Source organism: Corylus avellana, chromosome ca2 (assembly GCF_901000735.1).
Source record: "Corylus avellana chromosome ca2, CavTom2PMs-1.0".
NCBI lineage: Eukaryota > Viridiplantae > Streptophyta > Magnoliopsida > Fagales > Betulaceae > Corylus > Corylus avellana.
The window spans coordinates 10,921,407-10,932,667 of NC_081542.1; positions in this window are offsets into that span (position 1 = coordinate 10,921,407).

The following is an 11,261-nucleotide window of genomic DNA, read 5'->3' on the forward strand; positions in this document are numbered from 1 at the left end:
ATTGGGAAACCGGAAACCGGGGTCCCGGTTCCGGTTCCAGTTCCGGTTTGAAAATTCCAAAAACCGGGTACCCCGGTTCCGGTACCCGGTTTTTACCGGGAATACCGGAACCGGGTTTCCATTTTATATATATATATATATATATATATTTTACACTTAGGTTTAGGTTTAGGGTATTTTAAAAAATTAAATTTTTATTTCTAAGGCCCAAGTAGGCAAAAACATTGATTTTTAAGGATTTTTGGACTTTTTTAGGTTTATTTTTTAATTATTTGGAACAATCACAACAAAACTCCTTTAATTTAGACAAAGAAACTAATAGATTTTTTTAAAAATGGGCCAACTTATGAAAAACAAATTGGCTTATTTTAAGCCCAATACCTAAAATAAGCCAAAAAAACCAATTTTTTTTTAAAAAACCAGTTACCGGACCGGGTAAAACCGGAACCGGCCGGTAACCAGGACCCCGGTTAACCGGGGTCCCGGTTTCTCAAAATTGAGAACCGAGGTACCCCAGTTCCTGTTCCGGTTTTGGCCAAAAGCCGGGAAACCGGACCGGGTTGACACCCCTACTGGGAAGAAGCAGAGGGCTAATTCTTACAGCATTCACGTCATTCAACAATTTTTTTTTTCAACTCTATTAATTTACCTCAATTTTTTATTTTTATTTTATTTATTTTTATATATTTTAGCTATTTACCTCTGTTATTGGGGTTAAATACTTTTTTAGTTTAACAACTTTATTTTTTGTCTCCTATGGTTTAGTTTTTATCATTGGAGGTACCTCGGTATACATAAAGACGGAAATGGTACCTCCATTTAAATTCCGTTCAAAATTTGACAGAAAGCCACATCAATACTATTGACACGGGTACATATTCTTAATTAAAAAATGATAATTTTTTTTAAAAAAATTAAATTTAATTAGATTAAAAACAAAAAAAAAAACAAAAAACAAAAAAAAGGAATTTTGGGGGCATTTGGGGGTGGCTCGTGGCTGGCCACCCCTTGGGCCATGGGGTGGCCCCATGACCCATGAGGGGTGGCCAAGCCACTCTCAATAGACCAAATGGGGCGCCGAAACCACCCTTAAAGGCACAAACAGAAAATGAAGGTAAATGTTGGCCCAGACCCAAAAATGATTGGAGTAATTTTTTTTTTGGACATGGCATAGCTCTCCTAGATTTTGAAAGTTAGTTGGGGTTTTCTACGACTGAAGGCTACGTGCTTTTGTTCTCTCTGCGCGTGTGGGCGCGTGACTAGTCTGACGGTTGTGTTTCTGGTGGAGGTGTGCCGGAAACCTACTGGTGATTACAATTTCGTAGTGTGGAGGTTCAATTGGTCACTCATGACTAGAAGAGCTAATTGAGGTCGTGGCGGGAACAAGAACTCTAAAGTGAATCTGCAAGAAGTTAAGATTGCTATGGAGGATGTTTCGCGATCTGGGGATTGTGGTGTTGAATTGAGTGAGGAAGAGGAGAATTGTGAATTGATCTGTGGTGATCAATTGGAGAATGAAGAGGTGGATGCGCAGATGTTAATTGCTGCCCCATCACCTGGCATTGAGGTGAATCTGGATGAGGCATTGGTTATTCATAACCAGGAATCCTCTGGTGTTAAGGTGGAGATTTCTGAAGGTGTTGTTGCGACTGCTGATGAACCTAAGAATTTAACTCAAGATTGGAGGCAATTATTTAGATCTAAGAAGTCTCTTGGCACGCTGCAGTATTTTGCTCCTTCTTGTGAGGATGGTAAGATTGTTGTGAAGCCTCCTAAGGAGGCTATTGAGGAAGGCATTCTAAAATGGTCACCTTCTTTGGTTGGTCAGTTTCTTGATAAACCTTTACCTTACTATATTGTTAAGTGAATTGTGGAAAGCCTTTGGGCTCAATATGGTAAGGTGGAAGTTTTTCTATTGGAAAATGGTTTGTATTTGTTTCGATTTGCGGATGGAAAGACCAGGGATGAGGTTATGGAGGCTAAAATTTGGCATTTGGCAAATAAGCCTCTGATTTTGAGAAGGTGGACTCTACGCATGGAGCTTTTAAAACTCTCATCGTCCTTTGTTCCTATTTGGATTAAGCTACACAATTTACCTATTGAATTCTGAAATTCTACTTGCTTGAGTTAAATGGCTAGTGGTGTTGGCAAACCTCTATGTGCTGACTTTGTTACTGAAGAGCAGCTTAGGATTGGTTATGCTAGAGTGTTGGTTAAAGTGAGCATTAATTCAGATTTTCCTAAAGAAGTTTAGATTGTTAGTGCTGATGGGAGTAAAGTTGCTGTAGGTATTGAATATCCATGGATTCTTGTTAAATGTAATAAGTGTAAACCTTTTGGTCGTTTGTCTCATACCTGCACCAAAGTTGAGAAACAGGTTTGGATTCCAAAGAAGCCTGTTCCTGTTAAGCATACACAGGATGGATTTGGGACCAAGAAGGTTTCTGCGATTCTTGAAAGAACTGTTCCTAGTGTGGTGGATAAGGATAAATGCAATATTGTTAAATCTGTGAGGAAAACTCATGTTTCAAAGCCTTCTATTTGGGACAGTCAGAGGCATTGGACTAATTCTTTCTATTTGTTAGCTAGAGCTGATGGCAGGTATAAATCAGGTGAGGTGAGAGGTACTGGTCCTGTTTCTCAATCTCTTCAGAAGGTTATTGAGCATGCTTTGAATAAGGAGAGTGCAAATTTCTTGAAAGACAAAGGAAAAGGAAAAATGAGAGAGGATGAGGAGGTCCTGATGAGAGGTTTCTCTCCTATTGCATGAATTTTCTGATATGGAATGTGAGGGGTTTGAATCATCCCTCTAAATAGAAAGAGGTAAAGAATATGATTAAGTTGCATAAGATCAATCTTATTTGCTTGATTGAGACTAGGGTTGAGGAAAATAAAGCTGATAGAATCAGATCCCTTATTGTTTATGATTGGGATTTTGTTTTCAACTATAATAAGCATTTTTTGGAAAGGATTTGGATATGTTGGAAGAAATCTGATTATGAAGTTTCTGTGCTTGATAAGTGTGATCAAAGTATTCATTGTCTCATTAAGTCCTTGAAGTCTAATATTTGTTGGTTCCATTCTTTTATTTATGGGGCTAACTCAGGAGTGGAGAAGAACTTTCTATGGACCAATTTAGGATCTATGAAAGTCAGGGTGGCTGATAACCCTTGGATGATCTGTGGGGACTTCAATGTTGTAAATTCTTTGGAGGAGAAATGAGGTGCTAATAGGTTAAACTCTTATATTGGAGTTTAGACAGTGTTTAAATGTTCTTAAGGTTTTCGACCTTAATTTCAGTGGTTGTTTTTACACTTGGACTAATAAGATTGAGGAACCTCGGTTTGTTGCTAGAAAGCTTGATAGAGTGTTGGCTAATAAGCATTGGATGAGTGTTTTTGGAAGAACTCTTGTGGACTTTCAGTCTGAAGGCATTTTAGATCACTCCCCTGCTATTATTACAGCAGGTTTTCTTCAAAGTTTTGGCCATAAACCTTTTAAATTCTACAACTATTGGTTGGAGCATAAAGGGTCTATGGATTGGGTGAGGGAAGGTTGGAATATTCAGGTTGATGGTTTTCCTATATTTTAGTTGTATGTGAAGCTTAGATCTGTCAAAGGGGTGTTGAAAAAACAAAATGTGGCTTGTTTTGGAAATCTGAAACATAAAGTTCTGCAGGCTCGGGATAATCTGGATTTAGCTCAAAGAGAGGTTATTACCTCTTTTGGCAGGACTGATTGTTTGCTTAAGGAAAAAGAGTGCCTTCATGCTTATGTTTCCATAACAAAAGCTGAAGAATCTTTTTTGAAGCAAAAAGCTAGGAATCAATGGCTGCAACTAGGTGACCAGAATAATAGTTTCTTTCATAGATCCCTTAAAGTGCAGCATACAAAGAACACCATCACTCACTTGTGGGATGAGCAGGGCCACAAAGTAGATGATGTGGAGCAAATAAAGTAGGTGGCTGAGAATTTCTACAAGAAATTGCTAGGTACTGATCAAATGATCTTTAATGAGTCCAAGGCAGCTCAAATAAGACATTTGATTCCAGTAACCATTCTTGCTGAAAAGACAGTTTTGTTAGACAAAGAAGTTACAGAAGAAGAGATTACAGAGACTTTGTTTCACATGAAAGCCAATAAGGCCCTTGGTCCTGATGGGTTTTCTACTGATTTTTTCAATGTTGCTTGGCCTATTGTTAGGCAGGAAGTGGTAGCTGCGATTCAGAGTTTTTTTCTCTCTGGTTCCTAAGAAGATTAACCCTTCTGCTATGGGGGTTTCAGACCAATAGCTTGCTATAATGTCATTTACAAATGCATTACAAAGATTATTGCAAACAGGATGCTGCCCTTTTTGGGAGATTTGGTGAGTATGAATCAATCAGCCTTTATTCCATCTACAAGTATTTCTGAAAATGTCCTGTTGGCTCAGGAACTTGTTAGAAATTATCATAAGGGTAAGAGGAATCCTAGATGCACCTTGAAGGTTGACCTCATGAAAGCTTATGATTCAATCAATTGGGAGTTCATGATTCATTGTCTTCATTGTTTTGGTTTTCCATAGAAGTTTTTGAATTGGATCAGGGAATGCATTACCTCTCCTAGGTTTTTTGTTTGTTTGAATGGGACTTTGGTTGGCTATTTTGAAGGAAAAATGGGTCTAAGGCAGGGGGATCCTTTGTCTCCTTATTTGTTTGTCCTAGTTATGGAAGTTTTTTCTAGGATCATGGCTGAATCTACTGCTACTACTTCAAGTTTCAAGTTTCACCCCAAATGCTTGAAAATGAAGCTTACTCATCTTTGTTTTGCTGATGATTTGCTTATATTTTATGAAGCCAGTTTGAGGTCTATTAAAGTCATTAAAGATGCTTTGGCTGAGTTTAAGGAGTTGTCTGGCTTGAAGGCCAATCCTTCAAAAAGTTCTTTTCTGTCCTAGTATTTCAGATAGGGTTAAGCTTAATTTATTGAATGATTTGCAGATGAAGGAGGGTGTTCTCCCTATGAGAAACCTTGGGGTTCCCTTAATATCTTCTAAGCTCTCTTTTACTAATTGTGCTGTGCTTTTGGATAAAATTACTGCTAGAATTGATTCTTGGTTATCCAGGAATCTCTCTTATGTAGGCAGGCTTCAGTTGTTGTTGTCTATTTTGTACAGTCTACAAGTTTATTGGATAGGTATTTTCATTCTCCCCCATAAAATTATAAAGGCTATAGAGCAGAAATTTAATCGGTTTTTGTGGAATGCAAAGTCTGTTGAGGCTGCAAAAGCAAAAATGGCTTGGTCTGATGTTTGTTTTCCTAAGAAAGAGGGTGGTTTGGGGTTGAAAAATATTGATGTCTGGAATAAAACCTCTATGCCTAGGCACATTTGGAGTTTGTTTGCAAGGCCAGGATCTTTTTGGGTGGCCTGGATTAAGGAAAAAACTTTGAAACAAAAGAGTTTCTGGAGTGTTAGTATTCCTCATAATTGCTCTTGGTGTTGGAGGAAGCTACTCAGGTTGAGGGATACTGTAAAGAAGTTTTTGAGATTTGAAGTTGGATATGGGAAAAATATCCATCTTTGGTTGGGTTTGTGGCACCCTGCTGGCATTCTTTTTGAGAAGTATGGCTTTAGAGTTGTTTATGATGCCCAAAGTAGTGTGGATGCAAAACTATCTTCTATTATTCACAATGGAGATTGGTTTTGGAGGTCTGCTAGGTCTGAAGCTTTGGTGGATATTCAAACTCGACTTGCTGAAATCAGTTTGGGATCTTATGATAAACCCATATGGACTGCTTCTAGGAAAGGAGTATATGTTAGTTATGATACTTGGGAGGCTCTTAGGGAAAAGAGAGATCAAGTTGAGTGGCGGAAGGATAGGTTGGTTACAGGAGAAAGGTTGCTGAGTTGGGGTTATAAAGGAGATGTCAATTGCTCTTTCTGCAGAAATCAAATGGAGAACCACAACCATCTATTTTTTGAATGTAGTTTCTACCATAGAGTATAGAAGTTTTGTATAACTGATGCAAAGTGGCTAACCCTCCTATTATTTGGGAGGATATCATACAATAGGGATGTGATTCTTGGAGGTGCAATACTCTTAAAGGCTTGTTGTGTCGGCTAGGTTTTGGTTCTACAGTGTACAACATTTGGAGAACTAAAAATGAAATTAAACATGTAGGACTCCCAAGGACAGAAGAGCAAATTTTGAAGCAAATTTTATGGGAAGTTCGTTCAAGAGTTGCTGGGAAAGGAAATTTTCCAAAGACTAGGGAGAATTTGGTGCTCTGTTCCTTATGGAACCTGCCTGCAAGTATACTTTGTTGATGCAAGTTACTGCAGGTTTCTGACCTTGCCTGCAACTTACTTTGTTGATGAAAGTTTGGTTTGTCTAGTCTTTTGTAAGGGCTTGGTTTAGCTTGTTTCTGGGTTGCTGTTGGTGTTTTGCAGCTTGTGTTTTTTGTTTAGTGTGGTTCTGGTTTTTGGCCTCTGCGTAGGTTGTTTTCAACCTGCTTTGCCAGATTTGTTTTAGGTGTTGATGTGTAAAGTGTAATTGGTTTTTGTTTTGATCTATAAGGTTGCTTATTCATCAAAAATATATATATATATTGAGAATAAATATTGCAGAAAGGAAGACTATTCTTGAAGAGAAAACCACTACTTCCATGCATGTGTTCTAAAAAAATGAGTCAGAAAACGGAATGTGACATTCCTCTTTGAGAAGAGGGGATTTAAGGGTGGAGCTTGTACGTGGCAGTAGGGTTGTCTTCTTCTATTGGATTTATCGAAATGTTCAACACTCTCCATGTTCCGGCCGGATGGAGGTGGCCAGGCCACCCCATGGCCAAAGGGGTGGCCACTGGCCCACTAGCCAGCCATCCCCCAAATGGCCAAAGGGCTTTTTTTTTCTTTTTCTTTTTTTTTTTTTTTTTTTTTTTAATGTTTTTAATTAAAAAAAAATATATTTTTTTTAATTAGGTATATGGACATATGTCGATTTTTTAATGGTGCTGACGTGGTTTTCCGTCAAATTTTGGACAGAATTTATATAGAGGTATCATCTCCGTCTTTATGTATACCCAAGGTACCTCCTGTGATACAAACTAAACTCTAGGGGGCAAAAAATAAAGTTGTTAAACCACATGGAGAAAAATGGTATTTAACCCTTGTTATTATTTAAATATTATTTCTAAAAAAATTCATTTATTCTTTATTGATAGTTGTTATTGACCATTAATCAAATAACCAAGTAATCGCATAACCGAAAATAACTGCAAGATAATTGAATAACTACCTAAGCCGGTTACGGTTATTAGTTATAGGCATTTAGAAAACCGGGTTAATAACTGGGCAACTGGGTAATCGGTTTTTTCTTTTTCTTTTTTATTATATATATGAACATTTTAATATCTATAATTGTAATCTAATAGTTCTTAATCGGTGGAATGCAACTTTTACATGTTGTTGCAACACTGGCTTTGGAGCAAATCTCTATGGCTTTGGAGGATGTAATGGTGAGTTTTCGTAGCACTACTCTATTTATCTCTTTAATTTTTCTTTTCTTTTTGTTTATGTGTTAAGTAAATAGTTCATTTTGGTAGATCTCATTCTGAAATTTAGTTTGACAAAGGGAAAATTTGTATACTTAATTTCTCTTTTGTATTTGTTTTTCTTTCCTATTTTATATTTATCAAATATTTATACTTAATATCTTACAAATATTTTCTCATTTGAATTAATAAATTTGAAGTTTTATATTAAAGAAAGAAATGATGAAGTTATTTATGAAAACCGGTCTATATATAACCGCTCTTCAATAACTGCATAACCATCGGTTGCGGTTGCCATTATTTAAAATTGAATAAGCCCCTAAACTAGTTGTGGTTGCGGTTATAAAGAAATAATTGTAACCGTAACCGGTTGTACACCCCTTATAGCATGTGAAAGCTACTAGTAAATTTGGGTGAAAAATTACTCGCATCCAACTAACTATTTTAACAAAAAAAATTTGTTGAGCTGTTATAGTCTCCACCAAATTGATGAACACTCTACTGTAAAAAATAATAATAATAAAAAAAAAAAACATTTTTTAATTATTTTACACTCTCCCTTCTCTCAATATTTCTTTTTTTATGCTCTCTTTTCTCCTCTCTCATATTCTCTCTTTCATTCTCTCCTCTAAAACATACTCTCGCTCTTTACACAAAGTTTTAAAAATATGAACATTAGAAAGATAAATTTTAACAAATATGACCAATATAAAAATACGAATTTTTAAATCATATGACAATTAGAAAAAGACAAATTTTTAAAAGCATAATTGTTAGGAAAATATGAATTTTTAAAAATATGACCGCAGAGAAGAGGAAAGATTTTAAAAACATGACCGTCAAGAAAAGACAATTTTCAAAAAATATGATTGTTGGAAAAAAAGAATAAAGAAATCCTTGAGAAAGAATATTTAAATGGAATATTAAAATTTGATAATTAAAATAGAGAGTGAGATGTAAGAGCTTTGAAAAATGGGTACCTAAAAAATAAAGATTTTTTAGGTAAAATGGATAGGAAATTTGCCGAGCCAAATGTAAATACTCTAAAATTGTGATTAAAAAAAATAGATAGTCTCGTATTGGATTGTTGGATTTTCATAAAAAAAATACTTATGAATGCTAAGTCTTACAACATTAAAGGTGAGACTAGACTTTATAAGTGATTATAAAGAGTTCTAAATGTAATTTCGTCTAATCCTTTTCTAGTAATAGTACAGTTGTGACTAGCAATTTTCTTGAGTCGAAGATTATGTACCCATAGGATTAATACATGCGACAATCAAATTTGAAAAAGCTATTGGCTTGCCTTTAGAAACACGCAATACACACTATGGTCCTAGCTTTTTTTCTCATATATTATTGCCTTCCTTTTGCTGTTTGCTTCAACTAAGTTAGTGCTATGGCATAATCTTATATTCTTGGTCACTTAGGCATTTTAACAAACATGGTTACGCTAACACAATGTGTAATATATCACTTAATTACGTGAAATTATTTTTAAAATTAATAATCGGTTTATAAACCATGAGGCTTAGCAATATGATAAATTTATTAAAGAGTATATACATATGCCCTCATGCACTAGTGTTTCACAAAAGGTGTTGCAAGAGTTTTAAAATTTTAGGGTTCGGGGAATATTGGTCAATCGATCTCACCATTGATCAATTGATGCACTTGACACATTTATTAATCGATAACTAAATTGAATGGTCGATGCCCACATACATGGTTTTAAGAGAAAATTGTAGACCATGTTGCGTTGGATGGCTCTATTTAAGGACTCAGGATAAACTTTAGGTTCTATTTCGCCCATTTTAGAGACACAACTATAACACCCCGGTTCCATATTAGGAGGATGAGTAGCCTACATAGAGTATTAGATAGTTTATAAAGATATTCATGAGTACTAAGTCCTACATTGTTTACTTACTATGTGAAATTAAACTTTTATAAGTGATTTTAGAGAAACTTCAAAATAACTAGTCTTTTTGGGGTGATAGAGCAAATGTGATTAATGCATGATGTCACCCTAATAAGGACATCAGGGGTTTAAGGGGTGAGTTTGCAACATTTCAGTCCCATATTGGGAAGATGAGTAAGCCATATAAAGTGAGTGGTATAAAGATATTCATAGGTGCTAAGTTTCATATTGCTTACTTACTATGTGAAGTTAGGCTTTATAAGTGATTTTAAGAAAGCTCCAAATTAACTAGTCCTTTTGGGATGATAGCATAGATATGGTTAGTGCTTTTTCGTAAGTTGTTACACTAACCCTAGAGAGAAATGAGGAGATATATATATATATATATATATATATATATATATATATATATATATATATATATATATAGGGGTTTCTTTAAGGTTTTGCTTAGATAGCTTCTACTATTGTGGTAATGAGCAAAACCCAATCTCAAACTCTGTTTTTATGCACGATTTCATTGTGTATTGTCGTATCTAATTATGCTTAGTTATTTTTTCTAATCACTTGAGTTTAAATGTGTGTTTTTATTTTAAGAAAGCATATTGATGCATGAAAACTATAGACTTTAAAAATTTGTTTTCTTTTAAATGAGAAACAATATTAAAACACATATCATTCCACGCGTTAATGCACTTATCTCAGATTATTAGCAAGTGGAATATTGTATGTCTTTTAATGATGCTCATAAACCATGCTTGTGTTTAAAACATTATAACAAGATGGATAATGCTTAATTGTTAGGTTTTCTTGGACTGATTATGAGTCTTGGTTAAGCTTGAGATTAGGTTTTGTTAGAAGTTTTTAGTGATTATTGGATTCTGGGCAACATCGATTGATCGACTCCCAAAGTTTGAACGATTGATGAAGGCAAGAAGGGTGATAGTAGGGTTTTTAATGCATAATTAGGGTTTTAAACACATGATAGGGTTTCTAGTGTTGTATATGCCTAATAGTAGAATATGATTCACAGTAACGTAAAGTTAATATTTTAAGATGTTCAAGATTGAGAATGAGCGTTTGAGGTAATTAAATAATTATGGAACATTTTAACGGTTTTTATCATGCAATATGTTATTAAACTGAGCATTTTTTAAATGCATGTTATCAAATAATTATGCTGTGAGCCTAATGATCTCAACAAACATTTATAATCACATTGAGATTGATATTTATTTATGTTGGAGCATTTTTGGGGACAAGAATTCGCTACCACAATAGTCGCTTTCGTGGTTAAGCTGAGATGAGGGAACCCCAATAGGATAATAGCGTGTATGCAAAACAATGAAGACGTCAGAGAACATGACCTTGACCGGAGCCGAAGGTATTCTAATACTTTTGGAGTGAAGTGGAGATGGAGAGATCATCTATTGTTCTTAAGAGAACAAAGGGTAGAAACTATCAAAGGGAGAGGCCCTGAGAGACCTTCTTCGTGTTTATAAGAGGAAGAGTTCGAGGTTCCCATCTTGGGCCTTGTGGCATTGTCCCTCTTATTTATACAAGTTGATTTGATTGGTGGAGGGGTCCACATTTTCTTGATCTGCGAGTCGAGACTCGCAAGGTGCTTAGGTTGCGGTTGCGAGCCGTGTTGTGTCGTCAGTACGGAGCATGTCACCCTGACGCAGGATGGCTCTAGGTATGGTGACAAGATGGATGTTCAGAGCTTGTTGATGGCGTGTCACTCCTATAAGATCTGTTGCAGTGCTCTGTATTGACGACACATCACAACTTGTAGATATAGGCTCAAGAT